The sequence below is a fragment of the Jaculus jaculus genome, chromosome 5 (genome assembly GCF_020740685.1).
Source record: "Jaculus jaculus isolate mJacJac1 chromosome 5, mJacJac1.mat.Y.cur, whole genome shotgun sequence".
Classification (NCBI taxonomy): Eukaryota; Metazoa; Chordata; class Mammalia; order Rodentia; family Dipodidae; genus Jaculus; species Jaculus jaculus.
The window spans coordinates 76,739,447-76,750,077 of NC_059106.1; positions in this window are offsets into that span (position 1 = coordinate 76,739,447).

The following is a 10,631-nucleotide window of genomic DNA, read 5'->3' on the forward strand; positions in this document are numbered from 1 at the left end:
TTCATGTTTGGCTGTCCAGGTCCCAGGGAAGCCAGACGTACAGTGACACAAGTGCACAAAGTGGCACATGCACACAAATGGGTACATGTCTGGAGTTCATTTGCAGTGGCTGAGGCACTGGAAGACCAATTTTCTCTCCCTCTCTCCCCTTCTCTCTCTCTCTCTCTCTCTCTCTCTCTCTCACACACACACACACACACACACACACACACACACACACTTAAAAAAAGGACTGAACAGAAAACCACCCAGTGGTCCAGCCAACTGAAAGCTAGAAAAAGCTGCACTGTAAGTAGCCCTATGGGAGACAGAAGTCATCAACAGTGAAAACAGTGGACACTGGAAGCCTCAAGTTTGGCCAGACAGGCTAAATGACTGAATGAATGCAATAGTGTCATGTCTCCTCTGGGGAAACCACTGCTCTCTGATTCGATTAAAGTCCTGCTCTATGGGAGGGAATACATGCCTGGTACTTAAAACCAAGCAGAGAGAGAGGCACAAGCCCAAAAAGGCAAAAGCCACATAGCACACGTCAGAAACTCTTGTTAGGCACATTTTGCAAATCTTTAGACTGAAATCTGAAACCACCACACCATAAGATCCACACAGTGATGCTGCTTCCAGCCAGGTAGCTAAAGATGCAAACTACAAACAAATAAACAACTGAATATATTGGGGGCCATCTAATCTATTCAAACCACCACACACACCTTTCAATAATATCACTTAATATCAATGGACTCCATACCCCAACCAAAAGAAATAGGTCTGTAGACTGGGTTAAAAAGCAGGATCCTTCAATTTGTTGCCTCCAGGAAACCTACCTTTCTACAAAGGATGGACACTATCTTAGGGTGAAAGGTTGGAAAACAGTGTTTCAAGCAAATAGACCTAGAAAACAAGCAAGGGTTGCTATCCTAATATCTGACAAGGTAGACTTCAGTCAAACATTGGTTAAGAAAGATAAGGAAGGTCACATTATATTGATTAAAAGCACCCGCCAACAGGAGGACATTATAATCCTAAATATATATGCAATGAACATGAGGGCCCCCAAATTCATCAAACAAACACTATTAGAACTAAGGTCACAGAAAACACCAAACACAGTGGTAGTGGGTGACTTAAACACCCCACTCTCATCAAATGACAGGACATCCTGGGAAAAAATAAGCAAAGAGGAATCTGAATTAAATGAGGTCATAGAAGGAATGGACCTAACAAATATATACACGACATTTCATCCAAATGCTGCATAATATACATACTTTGCAGCAGCATGTGGAACATTCCCTAAAATAGACCACTTATTAGGACACAAAGAAAATCTTAACAAACACAGGAAAATTGAAATAATTCCTTGCATTCTATCTGACCACAATGGAATCAAACTACAAATCAATACCAAGAAAGGCTATAGAGCATTCATAAAATCATGGAAATTAAATGACACATTACTAAATGATGAATGGGTCAATGAAGAAATCAAAAAGGAAATAAAAAATTCATAGAGTCAAACGATAATGAGAACACAACGTGCCAAAATCTCTGGGACACAATGAAGGCAGTTCTAAGAGGTAAATTTATATCTTTAAGTTCCTATATTAAGAAATTAGAAAGGTTGAAAGTAAATGACCTAATTCTTCACCTTAAAGCCTTGGAAAAAGAAGAACAAGGCAAACCCAAAATCAGCAGATGGGAAGACATAATAAAGATTAGGGCAGAAATTAATGAAATAGAAACTAAAAAAAAAAAAAAAAAAAAAAATCCAAAGAATCAACGAAACAAAGAGTTAGTTCTTTGAAAGCATAAACAAGATTGATAAACCCTTAGCAAATCTGACCAAAAGAAAGAGAGAAGAGACACAAATTAATAAAATTTGAGATGAAAAAGGTAACATCACAACAGATGCCAGAGAAATTCAAATATCATAGGGACATAGTATAAAATCATATGCTCCACAAAATATGAAAATCTGAAAGAAATGGATAATTTCCTTGATTTATATGACCTACCTAAATTAAATCAAAATGAGATTAATCACTTAAATAGACCTATAACAACCATGGCGATCCGAACAGTTACCAATAATCTCCCAACTAAAACAAGCCCAGGCCCAGATGGATTCACTGCTGAATTTTACCAGACCTCCAAGGAAGAGCTAACACCATTGGTTCTTAAGCTTTTCCAGGAAATAGAAAAAGAAGGAATTCTACCAAACTCCTTCTATGAGGCCAGCATCACCCTGATATCAAAACGAGGCAAAAATAGGACAAAAAAAGAAAATTACAGAACAATCTCCCTCATGAACATAGGTGCAAAATTTCTCAACAAAATATTGGCAAACAAAATACAAGAATATATCAAAAAGATCATTCACCCTGACCAAGTAGGCTTTATCCCAGAGATGCAGGGATGGTTCAATATACGCAAATCTATAAATGTAATACAATATATAAATGGGTTGAAGGACAAAAGTCACATGGTCATCTCATTAGATGCAGAGAAAGCATTTGATAAAATCCAACATCCCCTCATGATTAAAGTCCTACAGAGACTGGGAATAGAAGGAACATATCTCAATATAATAAAAAGCTATTTATGACAAGCCTACAGCCAACATATTACTAAATGTGGAAAACCTGGAAGATTTTCCACTAAAATCAGGAACAAGACAAGGGTGTCCACTGTCCCCACTTTTATTTAATATAGTTTTGGAAGTCTTAGCCATAGCAATAAGGCAAGAGATGCACATAAAAGGGATACAAATTGGAAAGGAAGAGATCAAGTTATCATTATTTTCAGATGACATGATTCTATACATAAAGGACCCTAAAGACTCTAATAGCAAACTGTTAGAGCTGATCAAAACCTACAGCCATGGAGCAGGATACAAAATAAATGCACAGAAATCAGTAGCCTTCATATATGCTAACAACAAACACACAGAGGATGAAATCAGAGAATCACTCCCATTCACAACTGCATCAAAAAGAAAAAAGTACCTTGGAATAAACCTAACCAAGGAAGTAAAGAATCTCTACAATGAGAACTTTAAAACACTCATGCGAGAAATTGCAGAAGACACTAGAAAGTGGAGAAATATGCCTTGTTCCTGGATTGGAAAAATCAATATTGTGAAAATGCAAACTTACCAAAAGCAATCTACACATTTAATGCAATCCCCATCAAAATTCCAAATGCATTCTTCATGGAAATTGAAAAAACAATCCAAAAACTCATTTGGAATCACAGAATCCTCAAATATCTAAAATAATCCCAAGCAACAAAAATAAGTCAGGAGGTATCACCATACCTGATTTTAACCTATACTACAGAGCCATAGAAACAAAAACAGCATGGTACTGGCACAAAAGCAGACATGTAGATCAATGGAACAGAATAGAGGACCCAGATATAAGTCCAGGTAGCTATAGGCACCTGACATTCGATAAAAATGCCAAAAATACTCATTGGAGAAAAGACAGCCTTTTCAGAAAATGGTGCTGGGAAAACTGGATATGTATCTGTAGAAGGATGAAAATAGATTCTCTCTCTCCATGCACAAGAATTAAATCCAAATGGACTAAAGACCTTAACATCAGACCTGAAACTCTGAAATAGATAGAGGAAAAAGTAGGGGAAACCCTTCAACATATTGGTCTTGGCAAAGACTTTCTGAATATAACCCCAATTGCTCAGGCAATAAAACCACAGATTAACCACTGGGACCTCATGAAATTACAAAGATTTTGTACTGCAAAGGACATTGTGAAAAAGCCAAGAGGCAACCTGCAGAATGGGAAAAAAATCTTTGCCAGCTATATATCTGATAGAGGATTAATATCTAGGATATACAAAGAACTCAAAAAGTTAAATAATAAGAAGTCAAGCAAGCCAATTAAAAAATGGATTATGGAGCTAAATAGAGAGTTCTCAAAAGAAATATGGATGGCGTATAAGCATCTAAAATATGTTCTACATCCCTAGTCATCAGGGAAATGCAGATTAAAACTACATTGAGACTCCATCTCACTCCTGTCAGATTGGCTACCATTATGAAAACAAATGATCATAAATGTTGGTGGGGATGTGGAAAAAGAGGAGCCCTTCTACACTGTTGGTTGGAATGCTATCTGGTCCAGCCACTGTGGAAATCGGTGTGGAGGTTCCTAAGACAGCTAAAAATTGATCTACCATATGACCCAGCTATAGCACTCTTAGGCATATATCCTAAGGAATCATCTCATTTCCTTAGAAGTACATGTTCAGCCATGTTTATTGCCACTCAATGCATAATAGCTGGGAAATGGAACCAGCCTAGATGTCCCTGAACTGATGAGTGGATAATGAAGATGTGGCACATTTATACAATGGAGTTCTACTCAGCAATAAAGAAAAATGAAATTATGAAATTTTCAGGAAAATGGATGGATCTGGAAAGGATTATACTAAGTGAGGTAACCCAGGCCCCCAAAACATTATAGGCCATTGCCAAGGCCATGGTGCCCACCAGGAATAGATGGTAAGACCCTATTGCTGAAGACTCCACATACTTGGGCTGCAAGGCCACTGAGAAATCCTGCTGGAACTGAGCTGATATCCTCTTCCATGTAGACCAGCTGACAGAAAGCTGGAAGAAGCCATTCTGCATGTAGTTCAATTGGAGAAAGAGATACCACCAGCAAAGATACTCAGCAGTGGACCCTGCAAGCACTATAATTGGCCAGAGAGCCCAAATGAGCCATCGGGTGCAATAGTGGCATGTCTGTCATGGTGGAAAACAACTGCCCTCCAATTGAACTGGAGGCCCACTCCATGGGGCGAAACTCATCCCTGATACTGAAAACATAAAACAGGGGTAGTTATGAGCCCTAGGGATGTAACATCTGCTGACGTCTGGAAAAATGGGTATACTATGTTTATCAAACTACCCAGTAAGCACTTCTCTTAATATTTATACCCTTATATTAATGCTACTCTCACTTTGGATAGAGAATCTTCTCTTTTCAGAAGGCAGTGACTTTGGGATGACTCAGAAGGTATCATAGTGCTGAAAAGAAGTGACTGGAGTAATGAGTAACATCTCGATCACATCTTCCAAGGCTCAGGGTCTAATGTGGAAGAGGTGGTGGAAAGAATGTAAGAGCCAAAGGAAGGGAAGGATTCCTTACAATGTGCTCCCTCCAGACATAAAATGGCCTGGGTATCCATGACCTCATGTTGCCTGACACTACCTACACAAGACCATCATAAGAGGAGGAAAAGACCATGATTTCAAAATGTAAGAGAGACTGATATGGGGAGGGGACATAATAGAGAATGGAATATCAAAGGGGAAAGTGGGGGGCAGGGAGGGTATTACCATGGGATACTTTTCATAATCATGGAAAATGTTAATAAAAATTGAGGCAAAAAAACATGGTGCATGCCTGGTGTTTGTTTGCATTCGCAAGAGGTCCTGGTTTATGAGAGGTTGAACCAGTAGTTTTGGGAGGAAACTGGAGAAATGAGACTTAGCATATGAAAAACCAAGTATAGAGTTTGGCCCTATGTTAACACACACATTTCAAGTTTGACTTAAGCGTTTTTCCACATGTAGTGAACTGCCCCAAAACCTGAAAAGTGAACACTGCGGGTATCGGTTTACTCATCTATAACCTTGGCTTATAGCAAAAGATGAGACTGAGCCAGTACAAAAGTTCAAGTGTTGAGGCACAAGCTATAACCACCTGGTTATGCACCTCTCTGTGTACTCCACATGCAATAGGTGGAGCAGGACATCTGTGTACCCCACATCCCACAGGTGGAGCAGGACATTCTGAAACACTGTTGTTTTACACTACTGCTCAATTCTAGAATCATAAAAAGTTTATTATCTAAGGACTAGGACTTGTTAGTATTTTTTTAAAACAGGAAGGTTTCTTAATCTAAATAGGGCTTATGTTGGGTTTTCAGTACAAAGACTGGCTCCACCGCAGGAATGCTGCTTGTGGAGATCTGCTTTTCCTCGTCTTCACATTGTAGCCTTGTAGACAGTGACGACATTTCACGCTCTAAAGTGGCTCCATCTATGATCCAGATATTCCGGTTTCAACTGGAGAAGAGGATGCAGAATCACTAAGAAGTCTGTAGGGGTGCAGGAAGGCCTCATTTGCAAGTAGCTGGACCTGAACCTAAACATTATCTCTTGGGTTGTAGTGGAGGCTCATCTCCTAGGACAATGTCCAGCACATAATGAGTTTAGTTAACAGGCATCAAGTAAAACAATGACTGTGTTGAAGGAGTCATACAGAGAACTAAGTACAAGTGAGCACTGTGATATCAGTTCTATAGAAGCTATGTGGTGTACCAATGTAAAGGGTTTATTTTTAAATACGCTTATTGGGAAGTTTACTATGTGAACATCTTGACAATTGGTCATATTTCCATTGGGTTATCCTCCTATTCTCCCTCTCCCCTATATCTATGCCACTGCAGGCCCTCTTCAGAGGGGTTATTAGTAATCAGCATTGGGTCATGAATACCCCATCAAGTCTATGGATGTAGGGAGAGGTCAATCCCTCAGGGTATAACTTACAAACCAGGGGATATTACATTTTTTCTAGCCCTCTTCAGCAATGTTCCCTGAATTGGAGGGAGTGATAGAAGCGTCAAGGGGAAGGATGCATTTTTCAGGAAATGTTGTGAGGAACTGTGAGGATGAAAAGTGCTCATTGAATGTGGCTTTTGGTATCAGCATAAAGAAGAAAGTTCTTTGCCTGCATGGAGGGGATCCTCACATTGGGAGTGCTCAAGATTATGGCCCCTGAACACAATTAGGAAGTTTCAACTTAATTACCTTAGATGGGTCTCCAAATTAAGATCTAGTGTTTTAGGCAGCATAGTTTCATATACTGCCACCAAATCCATCTGATACTATTTTCTCCAAGTTCATAGTGGTAAACAGACCCCTTGCAGACTCTTTGCTACATAGACAAATGCAGTCTTTTATCTGCAAGTTTCGGAAAGTCTGAGCAGGGGATCATGGCTGGATTGGCCACACTTGTACTTGGTGGCACTCATGGTGAGCTTGTCAAAAGATATAGTAGAAGGTCAACATGTGGTACTTCCACATCTGTACTTGTGACCCACGAGAAACAGAGCTTTTTTACTCTGAAAGAAAATGCCAAAAGAATGATGAGTTAAATAGCTTCTGCCTTCTAAGATTATTGTAAGTCACATAATTATATAACTTGGATAATTTCTATACCCTTGGCCTTCTTTCATCCACAACCCTCTTTATTAGAACAAAAAGATAATCTGTCATTGGACACATTCTACCCAGGTCATCTGGAATGCTTTTTCACTTCTGCCTGAGTTTGAATTTCCATATTCTTGTCTACCTTATCCAGGTTTTGCAAAATTTGTGTTGTTCCAGGAAGAATCCTCCATCTACTCTACACTGATGGAGCACTTACATTGTGCCACACACTGCAGGGGGCACATTGTAGATATGACGTCAGTATTTTCCTAGCAACCTCATGAGATTTGTGACAAGCAAACTCAGTCTTCCAATAACTTAGTAATGAATTCAAAATTTCCAAAGTAATAAGGTAAACCTAGAATTCAATCCACTCAAGTCTGTATCCTTTCTCTGATCCCCTTCCCCACCACCTTGATTGACCCTGGAATTCTCAGTGCTTCTAAGTGAAACGGGCATGCTCTTTAAAGATCTATGTCTTGTCTAATGAATTAATCTTTAGTCTTTGTCTCTGTGTGCTTAACGTGGACCCTGAGCAGCAATGTGCATAAAATCCAGACACCTGGATATCCTTGCTAAGAGGGAAATAGCCTTCATTCTGCCAAGAGGCCACGTTGTTAGCATTGGGACATGTACAAATACTATTTGTATCCTGCAGTGTGAGTTTTCCCCAAGCCAGGACAAGTGAATGGTCCACAAACAGGGTACCTAGACCAATGCAACACTTGGTGAAGGGTGAGAAAGAAAGTGGGATTTGAGTTTTTGGTTTTTTTTTAAGCCCCCATCACCTCCTCTCCACTCAAGCTGGAGTGTTTTAAGTTCTTTTTCTATGTCCTAACTCCCACCTTGTATTTCTGGAGCCCTACCATGGGCTCTAGAAGCATCCCAGCCAACAAGCCATGCCAGTGATACTGCATCTGGATTGTACTTGTCCAGAGTCCTTCCAGGCCATGACTGAGATTTTATAGTTTATTATTCATTACAAGAGATGGCATGTTGCCATCACCAGAGAGTAGGCATTAAGCAGCACTGGATAGTTATCTGCTTTCTTAATATCTCTAGAAATCTTTTGTTTAATTCTTAGTCAAAACCAGTAGCAGAAATCTACCAGCTGAATATGTGATAGAAAAAATGTAATATGCCATTTGTATTAGCAGTACACTGTTGCTGTGGTATCTAGGAGTTAAGGTACAAATGAATGCACCCAACAAGTAGGAGAATCTGCCTTTAGGCTCTGTCTAATGCCATTGCTGACTTGTGCCTTCACCAGGGCCACTCCACAATTGTTATAGCAAATACATTGTGCTTTAGTGAATTTGTTCGCATAGCCATAAGAAAGAACCATAAAGTCTTAGATGCTCTTAGCCCTTGGAATGTCTCTAAATTTTACTGGCTTTTTTGTTGTAGTTCTGAAAAATGAATATACTATTTTTACTTTTGTAGCTACAAGCTCCTACCATATTTTTTTGTAACATATAGTAATTATAGATTAGGCTTCACAGGCAAGTGCCTTAATGACTAAGCCATGTCACTACCCATACTTACAGTTTTTACAGTTTCAAAATTTTCTGGTGGGATTTTCACTGTGTTGAATCTTACCCTTGGTATCATTTCTTTGTTTTAGGTCCTCAGATGGAAGTTTCTCACTTAGTCCTGCACCCAGAACTCATGCAGCTGTCAGTGGCTCTGCCTTTGGGACATTGATAAGAACACAATGAAGGCCCCTTCCCTTCTACAAGGAGGTATTTACCAAGGATGGCTAGACTCTGAACCCTAAGAAGAGAGGGAAAATAATCAAAGAAAGAGGCTAAAGTAAAACACACACCTGATGCCCATTTGTCTATAGTAGGAAATGGTCCACTCTTAGTTCCAGGGTCTCCATTTCCTGTCCTCACTTGAACTCAGGGCACACCAACCCTCTGCGCTTCCCTCGTGCTTCTGTCCTCCTTACCATGGTCCCACAGCTCCTTCTGTATACACAGGCCAAGTTCCATGGAGAAGCCAGTTTCCCATGTAGTAACTCATGCGGGCTGCTGAGCAGTCAGGAGGGAAGAGGAACAGACTGGAAAAGGAAGCTGTCAGAGGCATCCTAGCATCTGAAGAGGAGGATGAAGGCGGGATGACGGAGAGCCTCAGTAGTAAGCACCAGGCTCGGGCACATAGAGGGGTCTTGTGCCTCACTGAGAGGTGCTCCAGCTGCGTGCCCGCTCCGTGGTCCTGCATTCCCTGTGGACCAGGCCAGGCTGCCAGGACCTGTCACAGCCCGGGCAGTTCTGAGCACCACAACCCACAGAATCACTGCCCAGGACGAGGTTGTCACTCACCTGCTGCACTTGGCGTCGGCTGGACTGCAGGTAAGCAGGGGACTATTCACGTTCCACAGGGGTATTACGAGGAGCAGGGACTGGGACAGGGGACAATTTGGGGAGGGGAGAAACACGACCCGAGGTCCTAGGCTGAAAGGCGCAAGGAAAGGTATATTTGGGGAAGGAGACACTTTGGTTGGGGCGTCGGGAAGGGGCTGCGATGGGAGGGAAAGCAGTACGACGGGGCGCACCAGGGGGAGGACTGGGCTGGAGAGGACGCTGAGAGGTGGACCTCTGAGCAGCCAAGTTAGGAATGGAGGCTAGAGGACGAGGACCAGGACGACGACGGGACGGGGGGAGGAGCAGCAGGAGGAGACGGGAATATCGGAGGAAGCTTTCGAGTCATTCTTCTAAAAGACACTCCGGACTTCCTACTTCACCAGAAGTCAGCGAGCGACTGAGCTTGTGCCAGAACTCTCCAGCATTTACCTCACAGTCACCACTCCCAACGTTCCATGACTCGGTGCCCATTATGAGCTTCCCCTGCCTTTGATGCAGTGAGGAGGTCCTCTGACCAGCAGTATGGTCCCAGTAACTAAGTCTGAAAGACTATGTGAAGCAGCAAGTAGAAGGAATGGGACTTTCATCTTAATCTCTGTTCTTGAATTATTGTGCAGTTTCATTGTGAGTAGCCAAAGATTGATCAAAGAATTAAAATAGAACCAAGAGTTTAGGACCTTTAAGAAACCAGTGCAGGATCTCCTTAACACCAGATGATATGCACAAGGAAGAGTGGGAGACAGGCATTGCAAATGAACATCAGATTCCCAAGTGCAATAATCAGAGACACGATTTCATGGCCACTTCCTCTGACAGCTCCTCCTAAGACCAGTTATGGAGGATCAATTACAAGTGACAAGTACATGGACTATAAATTCATGCCTGATTAGTGGGTGGATGTGCCTGTGGAAAGTTCTGAGGACTTCCTCTTTGTGGCACTTGACACCTCACCCATGCTCTGTGGTCCCCTCCTCTGCCTTCCTCATAGCTCTGTCCCACAGGAAGAAGCTCCCCTCAGGTAA